This window comes from Rutidosis leptorrhynchoides, chromosome 9 (genome assembly GCF_046630445.1).
Source record: "Rutidosis leptorrhynchoides isolate AG116_Rl617_1_P2 chromosome 9, CSIRO_AGI_Rlap_v1, whole genome shotgun sequence".
NCBI classification, from domain to species: domain Eukaryota; kingdom Viridiplantae; phylum Streptophyta; class Magnoliopsida; order Asterales; family Asteraceae; genus Rutidosis; species Rutidosis leptorrhynchoides.
This window is the reverse complement of record NC_092341.1, coordinates 136,006,949-136,017,993: the sequence shown is the minus strand read 5'-3', so window position 1 is coordinate 136,017,993 and position 11,045 is coordinate 136,006,949. Positions and strand designations below refer to the sequence as shown.

Genomic DNA, 11,045 nt, shown 5'->3' with positions numbered 1-11,045 from the left:
ATAATAATTATTAATAAATAAATGTTGGAAATTCCAGGGTCGTTACAGGAACTTTATAAGACATTTTACGGTTTAGTGTCGCGTTATGTGTTTATTGAATATGACACTTTATAAAAAAAGTCATAAGAAATAAACTATCATAGGACATTTATTTGTCATAGTCGTATTAGATCATAAGCTAATAGGACATGTGATATTTATGTCGTATCATTGTCAATTTTTAAGACACTTTGATTCTTTAATGTGACGGATGAGTTGTTGGGGTCCTAAGTATCATATGATTTCATAGGGCACTTTAATTGTAAATCATAAAATGGAACTTTATAAGACATTTAACCGTTTGATGTCACATTATGTGTTAATTAAATAGGACACCTTATATAAAAGTTATATAAAATATACTATCATATGACATTCATTTGTCCTAGTCGTACAAGATCGAAACATAATAAGACACTTTATATTTAGGTCATATTAATCTAAGTTTTTAAGAGACGTTGATTGTTTAATAAGACGAATGAGTTTTTTGTGTCTTAATTATTATAAAAAAGGACTTATAAGAATTGAATTCCGTGATCTTATTTACATTGCTAGAATAATGTGATTTTGTATTTGTAACTTTCCTTATCGGTGTCGTACTTAAAGAGATGACACATGAATCATAATATTTTGTATTCAGTTTTAAGTAATTATATATAAGCTTAGTTCTTCGAGTTATTTTTTATGTTTTGTATGCAGTTCTAATAATGGTTAGAACCATACATGAACATGGAATAAAAATGTGTATTTTTAATAAAAGAAAAGTCATCCTTAGTTAATTATGAATTCTTCGTATTGTCTAAACGAGCTTTGATTTTTGTGGATACATAGGATTACATGTAATGATGTAAACCAGTTTTATCAACTAACATAAAAATTACCGTTTCTATACTTGCCAATCGTTGCTCCTATAGAACGATATTCAGACATTGCTACTACGTCTTAGGTGCACGCGTCATGTTGTGTTTGGCAAGTAGATAACGTTGCTTGTTGGGTCAACACAACCAATTGTCAACAAGTGAGTCATAGCTAATACTTTCAATCTGAAGTATAACAAATTGAACAAGTGGATTGGCCAATAATATAACTGAAACTAGTGATAAATAAGATCCAAAAGCCAAATAACCAGTGATAAATAAAATCTACAATCCAGGATAGTAAACAAAATATCCAAAAGATACTAGTTCCAAAGTATTGAAATACTTATCAAACAGTACTAAAATTAACATAACAATCAAAGTACATAACCAAAAATAAACAAGAGTTCGATCTGCAACAGAAAAACACAAACCTAAATGAATAGCAGTTGATTACGACCCACTACCCAATGGAAGTACCTAAAGTTTCATCATATTACGGAAGACGAGCAGGAACACGTGCAACAGTTGATTTTGTGAATCTAGGGGCAGATGGACCAACAACATTACAACATTGACGACTAGAGGAAGGACATGGCGCAAACGAATATCCAAGTTGTTTAAACAAAAAACGTACCGCCTTATTCGTATAGCGTAAATCATTTTCCAAATCACTGAATCTGGGATCTTGGAAAGCTTCACTGTTGACAGTAGTTCTTTCTTCCGTTGCAGTACTGACATTGCCACCATAATAGTTTTTGTTATCAACTAGGTCTAGGTTTGCCAAATGTGCTTCACCAAAATAGGTTGTAGTTGCAACCTCTGTCAAAGCAAGTAGATCACTCTTAGTATTATCCCCTAAACCTAGAGTTAACTGGGTTATATAGGCCCCACCACAAAAAGCAGCATTATGTTTTTCCTCACACTCTTATATAGATAGCGAGTTAAACACTTAGCCAAGTTACACAGTGTATTATGAACAATATAATATAATGTAATGTAATTTCATCGTTGGAAAAACAACGTAACATATACAAAATAATGTAATGTAATTTTTTTACCCTATCAAGTTTGATGTAGACTATCATTTTTAAGGTAACAATGATGCTGCACATATGATATAACAGTTCTCTCGGTCAAGATGACATTTATTAGTTTAATAATCTTTAAACACAAAATACACAAAAAACAACCCTCACCATGTACCTTCATACTGAAAGTGATTAGAAGCATCATCCATTCGCAAATGTTGGTAAGATACAGCTCTGTAGCGGACACAAATGGTTGAGCATATTCTCCAGTTGAAGCACCTGACCCATAACTGAACTAACAGCGAACACAAATGGTTGATCATTATTACCTTTTTATGTTTCAATACAATACACCTGAACCAACAACGGAATAATAAGAAACAATAAAGATCATTTATTTGCATAAAGTTAGGCATGAGCAAAATTCTCGAAATATTGAAAACGTACCTGTACTAGCACCGAAAACCGAACCGATAGGTATTTGGTTTCGATTTCGGTTTTGGTTGCTAGATTTTGGTGGAAACGGTTTCAGTACCAAAGAAGCGGTATCGGTTCGGTACTGCGGAAACCGAACTTGGGTACCGAACTTGAATGAAGTGACTATAACTTGAACAACTTATAACTTCAGTATACATGCACATATAAAAAAATCTTCATTTCTAACAAGTGACAACTATAAAAAAAAACTAGTGATAAAAAATATAGCAACTTAAAACAATTGATAACAAATACATTGAAGTTTATGATGGAATTATGATGGTTGATGATTAAAATTTGATTCAACATTCCCACTTTTCGACTAAAATTCAATGGCATACATACATATTATAGTTTCAATGCAATACATAACAGATCCAACTTAGTTGAATTATAATATTCAAAATGAACTTTGTATGTATGCATTATATGCTCACACATAATATATACGGTTCTTTAATTATATCGAATGCTACTATATGCTTTTCTTTCAGAATATCATTCTAAGTTTTAACACATCACCTTAGTTTACATGTGACACACAGAGTGAAGTATTAGTTAGCAGTTTTTATTATAAATTCGGTTCCATAAGGGACAAAACCTAAAAGTACCGGTACCGAACCGAAACTGGTTAGCCTTATTTAATCGGCACGGTATTCGGTTCTTAGAACTTTAATTACTTAGACTCATCCACTGCTTGAAACACCCAAAATTGCACCACCACCGATCCAAAAAAGAGAGGTAATGAAACCCTAAAGTTTCAGACTCATCGACAGCTTGAAGACCACAAGAAAGCATGGAGATAAAACAATATCACGTTTTCTGAAATAAATTAGAAACACAAAAAACCATAGATTAATCGAAAGCAAACAACCAAAAAAAAAAAAAATACTAACCTTTCAGAGTCGTAGGGCTTACAAGCAGTTTAGAAGTCCACTAGTGAACTAGTGAGCCTTCTATGACGACGACGACAACAACAACAACAACAAAAACAACAAAACCCAATACCAATACCACATGAGTGGTGTATGGGGAGGTGATACGTAGACAATCCTTCCCCTATCGGAGAATAAAGACAAGTCATTTTTCCACCCAGAGTGAAACGCTCTCAAGAGTAGAGAAAGTCTTCCCTCTCTTTATTCGACGGATAAAGAGATTGCTTCCGAGAGGACCTCCGGGGAGCCTTCTATGACTTTTAATTATATATGTACCATATCCATGCCTGTTATTGTTTGAGAATTTTATTGTTTGAGAATGTAATATATATTTTTTTGGGGGAAATAATTATTATGATGATGATTCAGAGGGAAACAAAAATTTGGGTTTAGAAGAAAGTTTTTTTTTTTTTTTTTTTTTTTTTTTTCTTTTTCGAGGAACCCCACTATGGGCCAGAGCACATTGGCCCCCCCACCGCAGGTAAACCCCGGGTAAACGGCAAGCCAGCCCTCCACCGCTACCAGGTAAGGCATTCTCCAGTTTGGTCATTAAATGCGGGCACCCCTTAGGATTGAACCCGAGACCTCCCCTTCACTGAAAGTGCTGGTGGCCACCCAGGCTAGGCCTGAATGGTTAGTTTAGAAGAAAGTTAAAATGAGGTTTAAAGGGAAATTGAAAGTTGAAAATTGGGGTCAGAGGGAAAGTGAAAATTATTAGCTTTGATTATACACAGTACAATATGGAGTACAATATTAGCTTTGATTAAAGACAAAATTACTCCGGTCGTCCTTGAACTTATACCAAAATTACTAGGGTCGTCCTTAAACTTTTTTTTTCACTAAGGTCGTCACTATACTTTCAAAAAGTAACTCGCGTCATCCTTCCGTCTAATTTTCGTCTTTTTTTTCTGTTAACCTGAAACATGTGCCAAACATGTGAGGGCAGTTTAGTCATTTTATAATTTTTTAATTAAATAATTAAATTTATCTTTTCTTTTTTTGTTTTTCTTTCCTTTTTTTTTCTCCTCTTTCCTTTTTTCTTTTCTTGTCTATTCTTTTCTCTTTTATCTTTTAAAACTCATTTCACCTACAGACACCTTCCATGTTCATCCCTAATTAGTTTACACACCATGAAGCCAAAACAACTTCAAGTCGCACAACTTCAAGCATCTACATGAAAGCAAACTTGTTAGATTCTTACCCGATAAAAGGCGACAACTTTATCTTTGAAGATGACGATGATGATGATGGTGATTTTAGATCTGGATCTGGCCAAATGGTAACAAATTGACGCAATCAACTAGCGTGGTTAGATTATGTATGTATTTGTCCTTTATCATTCCAATTTCTTCATTGGTAAGGTTTTTGCTCTCTTGCAATTCTGTGATTTTGGTATTCTTCTAATTTCTTGAAAATTTACAAATATTTACAAATAACTATTAAAACGGAATGATTTATAATGAGAAAGATTTGAAATTTTTTTGTAGGTTTTAATCCTCTGTATAAATTACCTCAATTTTCATGTCTTAATCCTCTGTATAAATTACGACAGAAGTTTAGATCTGAAAACCTTATGATTCGATTTGGCCATAGTGATTTACAGTTGCGATTGTGAATGGGTTGTGTTTGATTTTGGAATTGTTTTCAAAATAATGGTGTTTTAGATTTAGATTTAGTTTCTGGAATGATTTTGGTGAATTTGTAGTTAGGAAGATATGGTGATTTGAGATAAGGAATGGGATGAATTTGACAGAAAGTATTTCAATGGCGGGTGGGTGATGGGGATTAAAAGACCGAAATACCCCCACATTTTTCAGGTTAACAGAAAAAATAGACGGCAACTAGATGGAAGGATGACACGAGTTACTTTTTGAAAGTATAGTGACGACCTCAGTGAAAAAAAAAGTTTAAGGACGACCCTAGTGATTTTGGTACAAGTTCAAGGACGACTTAAGTAATTTTGTCTTGATTAAACATTGATGGATAGATTTAAATTAATTGACTATTGATTAAAAAAAAAAAAACTTATATGGATATGGATGTATGGCATCACCAAATGTATATTGATCCATTATCATTCATTGTCTTGGTATGTTAGCCAGTTAGACGTGTTAAATAACTGTTTTTTTAACGGCGATTGGGATCACTCGAGAGGGGCTTTAACCACCCGTTGCGATCATCTCCCGTTTCGACTATGCCGATGCAGCGATAAACCCCGCCCCCATCGCTGCCCGGGAGGAAACCTTGAAACTGATCCAAGGGCACGACCAAGTAAAACCCCCATCCCCGTTACCCGCCCAAACGATATGGGAAATGTACCATGTGTGGATACTTCATGGCAGAAATAAAAATGTGTTTTTATTATGTAGCCAACGGGAGTCGAACTCCCGACCTCCCGTAAAGGAGGCATACCACCAACCGCTGAACCACATCACAATTTCTTAAATAACTGTTTACAATACGTCTTCCAGATTTTTTTTATCGAACATTATTTGGACATATTAAAGTTGTCCTATATGTATACTAGCGTACAATTATATATAATTGATATTAATATATATAATAATTATATTTTGTATATTAATAACAAGTTATTTTTTTCATTTTTAAAATGGTATATATATATATATATATATATATATATATATATATATATATATATATATATATATATATATATTAATGTTATAAAAGTTAAATTGGATGTTAATTTTATTATTATTATAGATATTGTATAGTAGATTTTTTGAGTATAAATATGTGTGTTATGAGTTTATAAAACACACACTAAATATATTCTCTCATATTCTCTCATATTCTCTCTATATACTTATTAGTCTACAGTCAAGAACTAGGCCACTAAAGGTAGTTATAAGCCTACTGAATTATAACACGTTATCAGCACGAAGTGCTCCGTATAATCAAAGTTTATCTAAGCAAGCACACGTCACTAATCAAGTTCATGATATATACTGCTGGAGTAAAAAATCAGTTAAATGGTGGAGATATTTGTATTGCAGACAGTGGAGCCACTCACACCATACTCAAATCTAAAAAATATTTCACAGACTTGAAAGCAACGGAAGGAACTATACATACTATATCAGGTCCTGTGGACTTAATAAAAGGAATGGGAAAGGCAAAATTCATGTTACCAAATGGTACGAATTTTCTGATAAATAATGCCTTATTTTCTCCAATGTCAAAGAGAAATTTGTTAAGTTTCTCTGACATATACCAAAATGGATATGATTATCAGTCAGTGACAACAGAAAATAAAAAATATTTAAGTATCACTGAAAAGAATCGTGTAATTGAAAAACTACCAAGACTTCATTATGGTTTACATTATACACATATAAATGTACTTGAAGTAAATGTGGTAGTTAAAGAAAAATCATGTGATCCTGTAATGATCATTTTGTGGCATGAGAGATTAGGCCACCCAGGATCAACAATGATGAAAAGAATAATACAAAATACACATGGACATCCATTGGCGGATCAAAGGATCCCTCATGATGCACTTATCCCATGTACATCATGCTCACTTGGAAAGTTGATAATAAGACCATCACCTCTTAAAGTTGAAAAAGAATCACCAATGTTTCTTGAAAGAATTCAAGGTGATATATGTGGACCAATTCATCCACCATGTGGATCATTTAGATATTTTATGGTTCTAATAGGCGCATCTAGTAGATGGTCTCATGTTTGTCTATTATCAAGTCGAAATATGACATTTGCAAAATTTCTTGCTCAAATTATTAAATTGAGAACACATTTCCCTGATTATACTATTAAAAGGGTGAGACTAGATAATGCCGGTGAGTTTATGTCTCAAGCATTTAATAACTTTTGCATGTCTATTGGGATTATTGTTGAACATCCTGTTGCCCATGTGCATACACAAAATGGTTTAGCTGAATCATTAATTAAACGATTGCAGCTAATAGCTAGACCATTGATAATGAGAACAAAACTTCCAGTATCTGTATGGGGTCATGCAATTTTGCATGCTGCAACATTGATTCGCATTAGACCAAGCGCAAGTCATACATATTCTCCCTTGCAACTTGCTTTTGGCCATCAGCCAAATATTTCCCACCTTAGAACATTTGGTTGTGCAATTTATGTCCCTATCGCACCACCACAATGCACTAAAATGGGTCCTAAAAGAAGGATGGAAATATATGTTGGATATGAAACATCTTCAATAATAAGATATATTGAACCCATGACGGGTGATGTTTTTACAGCACGTTTTGGTGATTGTCACTTTAATGAAACATTATTCCCTAGATTAGGGGGAGAAATAAAAAATAAAGAAAATGATGTTTCATGGTGTGAACCTCAATTAATGTATCTTGATTCTCGCACAAAAGAATGCGAGACCGAAGTTCAAAAAATAATGCATATGCAAGAACTTGCGAATAAATTGCCTAATGCATTTACAGATACAAAAAGAGTGACTAAATCATATATACCAGCAGCAAATGCTCCAGCTCAAATTGAAATTCCAAAAACTGGCAATAATGTCATTCTTGAGTCTTTGCCACGCCAGAAACGTGGGAGACCAATTGGTTCCAAAGATAAAAATCCTCGAAAAAGAAAATCAGCTGATAATGAGGTAAAAGAAAGTGTTCAAGAAGAACTACAAATCATTACTCCTTCTGCAGAGGAGATTGATGATGTCAATACGGAATTTTCAATCAATTATGCACATTCAAAAATATTATGGAACCGAAATGAAATGAAAAATCTTGATGAGATATTTTCATATAATGTTGCATATGACATCATGAATGATGATGATGATCCAGAACCAAAATCTGTCATAGAATGTCAAAATAGACATGATTGGGATCATTGGAAAGGAGCAATACGAGCTGAATTTGAATCGCTCAATAAAAGAAAAGTTTTCGGATCTATCATTCTCACACCTAAAGATGTGAAACCTGTGGGATATAGATGGGTTTTTGTGCGAAAAAGAAATGAGAAGAATGAAGTTACAAGGTATAAAGCTAGACTTGTAGCTCAAGGTTTTTCTCAAAGACCAGGAATTGATTATGAGAAAACTTATTCTCCTGTTATGGATGCAATTACTTTTAGATACTTAATCAGCCTGGCAGTTTCTAAAAATTTAGAAATGCATCTCATAGATGTTGTGACTGCTTATCTTTATGGATCACTTGTTAGTGATATATATATATATATATATATATATATATATATATATATATATATATATATATATATATATATATATATATATATATATATATATATATATATATATATATATATATATATATATATATATATATATATATATATATATATATATATATGAAGATACCTGAAGGATTTAAGGTATCAGAAGCAACCAATGCAAAACCCAAAGAAATGTACTCAATCAAGTTACAAAGGTCTTTATATGGGTTGAAACAATCGGGTCGCATGTGGTATAAACGATTAAGTGATTACTTGATAAGAAAAGGGTATACCAATAATCTTATTTGCCCATGTGTTTTCATTAAGAAAACAACATCCGGATATGTGATCATAGCTGTTTATGTTGATGATCTTAATATCACAGGTACAAATAAAGAGATCCATGAAGCCATTCAACTTCTAAAGAAAGAATTTGAAATGAAAGATCTCGGAAAAACCAAGTATTGCCTTGGTTTACAAATTGTACATACGCCTAATGGTTTACTTGTATATCAAACAACATATACTGAAAAGATTTTAAAACGTTTTAATATGGACAAGGCAAAACCATTAAGTACTCCTATGGTTGTTAGATCACTTAATGTTGACACTGATCCATTTCGTCCCTGTGAAGATCATGAAGATATCCTAGGACCAGAAGTACCATATCTTAGTGCAATTGAAGCTCCTATGTATCTTACAAATTGTACAAGACCTGACATTTCTTTTGCAGTTAATTTGTTGGCAAGGTTCAGCTCAGCTCCTACCAAAAGACACTGGAATGGGATCAAACACATATTTCGATACCTTCGAGGAACTACTGATTTAGGATTATTTTATTCTAATGAATCGAAACAAGATTTGGTTGGTTATGCAGATGCAGGTTATTTATCTGATCCACATAAAGCTAAATCTCAAAATGGATATGTATTCCTAAATAGAGGTACCGCAATATCATGGCGTTCTCAAAAATAAACACTTGTTGCAACATCATCAAATCATGCCGAAGTGATTGCATTACATGAAGCTACTCGGGAATGTTTTTGGTTGAGATCAATGACACATCTCATTACTGTAACATCCCGCCTTTTTCCATTTACTTTTCCGTTTAACTATTTAAGTTCCGTTATATGTTCATAACACATCTCGTTAATACGCGTTTGAATTATCTCGTTTAGGTAATTCCCGTACCCGGTTCCTAAGTTGAGGGACTAAAGTTGCCAAATGGAGAAAGAGATGACTAGGTCAACTAGTCAACTCTTTCCTCTCCATTCATTCTATCACCTCCCCCAAAATAATACTTCACCTTTTCCTCTCAAACCCTCAAACCTTCAATCATCATCTAAATTCGTTCAAGGAGGATTCGATCAAAACAAATTGCATATTTGAACTCCTCGTGATCTCCTCTTCGTTTCCATACCGATTTCATCAATTTTGGGTAACTTTCTAAAATCACTAATTCTTGTGTTCTTGAGATTTTTAAGTTATAAGGTTGTTAATTAGTGTCTATGGCTCGAGTCTAGTTTGGTTATATGATTTGTATGCTCGTTTTTGATATTTTGATGTAACTAGTTCATATTGAAAGAATGCTTGCTTAATCTTGAGTTTTAGGTGTTCATATGTTGTTGAATGATGAAAGTTCATGTTTTAATTGTGTTCCTAACATCACTAGCTTCAAATTGGTATGTAGGTTGACATGGATTAGTTTCATATGCAAGATTGTTGAATTTGTGATTTTGGATTAGGGTTTGATGAGCTTTACATGAACTTTTGATGCGTCAAATGCTATGAGTTATTGTTGTTAAGTGTTTTGTTGCAATGTGTGTTTGATTACCTTCGAAACGGCATAACGTACATGTAAATTGGTTGCCCGAATCATAAAATGCGTTTTTGGAACTTGAACTTTGATTATGAACGTTTAATTACGGTTTTTGGTTGTTGTAAGTGAAAGTTTGGTTGATGAATTGTGTTTAGTTGCATCCCTTGTCAAAATACCTTTCCAACGATGTATGATAGGCGTATTAAGCGTTTGCGGGTCAAAAATTGTGTTAGAATTGGTTTTGGTTCGTGCACATTTAAAAAGCAGAAAAATAGCTGAAGCAGCAGGGTGGCGCGGCGCGCCATACCCCCCGCGCGGCGCGCCGAATGGCCTGGACAGATTCTGTCCAAATTGGTCAATTTTTGAATAATGTTTGGCATGCTACGCACCTCCGATTAACATGTAACTTGGCCAACATGCTCATATATGATTTCTAAGATTAGAAAAATAGTTCGGAACCCGACCCGAACGTGTTGACTTTCGTTGACTTTGACCGACCAAAGTTTGACTTTTTGTCAAACTTAACCAAATGATTATGCAACCTTCCTAACTTATTTATATACTTGTATCTTGCATGAAACTTGGCAATTTGATTTCACATGCTAAATAATCGAGTCGTAACGAGCCATAGGACTAATTGAACATCTTTGACCTATCGTGTTTACCGTTATTG

At 33.6% G+C, this 11,045-nt stretch overlaps 1 long non-coding RNA gene across 1 annotated transcript; it reads right to left on the bottom strand.

Moving 5' to 3' along the window:
* Positions 1–1,248: 1,248 nt before the first annotated feature.
* On the bottom strand, positions 1,249–2,728 carry LOC139869383 (uncharacterized). Its single transcript, XR_011766050.1, has 3 exons — positions 2,375–2,728; positions 2,096–2,281; positions 1,249–1,718 (listed from the first exon to the last, which is right to left on the bottom strand). It is a non-coding gene; the product is annotated as an uncharacterized lncRNA (long non-coding RNA).
* Between the last annotated feature and the right edge of the window lie 8,317 nt (positions 2,729–11,045).